Source organism: Helobdella robusta (assembly GCF_000326865.2).
Source record: "Helobdella robusta unplaced genomic scaffold HELROscaffold_5, whole genome shotgun sequence".
Lineage (NCBI taxonomy): Eukaryota > Metazoa > Annelida > Clitellata > Rhynchobdellida > Glossiphoniidae > Helobdella > Helobdella robusta.
The window spans coordinates 4,442,247-4,443,224 of record NW_008705254.1 but is presented as its reverse complement, the minus strand read 5'-3'; positions in this window follow the sequence as shown (position 1 = coordinate 4,443,224).

Sequence of the window (978 nt, the reverse complement as noted above, 5' to 3'; positions counted from 1 at the left end):
CATGTTTCCACTCAAACGATCCTGCTGGTGGTCCGAACTGGCCAGTTGTTTAAAATAGTCCTTTGAAACTTTCTAATCAATTTGAAAATTACACCATCGAAATTTTAGAGTACATTTCAAAATTTTTGAAAAAAAAGATAATTTTAGATTACAATGAACTACAACTAATAACATAATCGAATGAAATGGAAATGTTGAGTTGGTTATGTTTATGATGATCAAAATTATTGAAATTTCAAATGAAAATTATTAATAAGTTGTGTAGTTGTGTTATTTATTTGTTCGTTCAATTGCTCATTTATTTAATTCTTCCTTTTTTCAATCTTTTCTTCATTAATTCAGATACACAGATGAACTCAATTTATAACCTGTTTACAATTTATCAAAATTGACATTACGCTATTTTCTTATTCATTCATTTTTTCAACAATTCGTTCATTCATTCACTCGCTTGCTTATTCACTCTGTCCTTCACTCGTTCGTTCGTTCCTATATCCATTCATTTGTTGTTACTTCGCTAGTTAGATCATTCCTTCACTTCTTTATCTATTAATTCAAATTTTCTTCATTCATTTCTTTATTTTGCAATAAATTCTTTCACTCGTTCTTTTATTCAGCCAACTTATTTCTATTTATCTACTTACAAATAGTTAATGTTAGAAGCATTATGCTTATGCGTTATGCAAACCTTCCAAACAGGAATTTCAGCCCAGTTGCGCAGTAGTTGTAGTTGTTCCAAAGTAGTTGTAGGAAGCAAACTAATATAAGGAAGAATAAATTACTGCAACGAAGTTCCATCATCAGAAAAGTATAGAACTATTTTTTGGGGGTGGTTTAAAAATGGACTCTGACTGTTAAATAATAACTAAATAGTCAATGATTTTAAGTAAATTAATTAGCAATTCAATTTGAGTTATTTAAATTTTTTTTACATTTAAATGTTTCANAATTATAAATTTGAACGAAGATCAAGTTGAG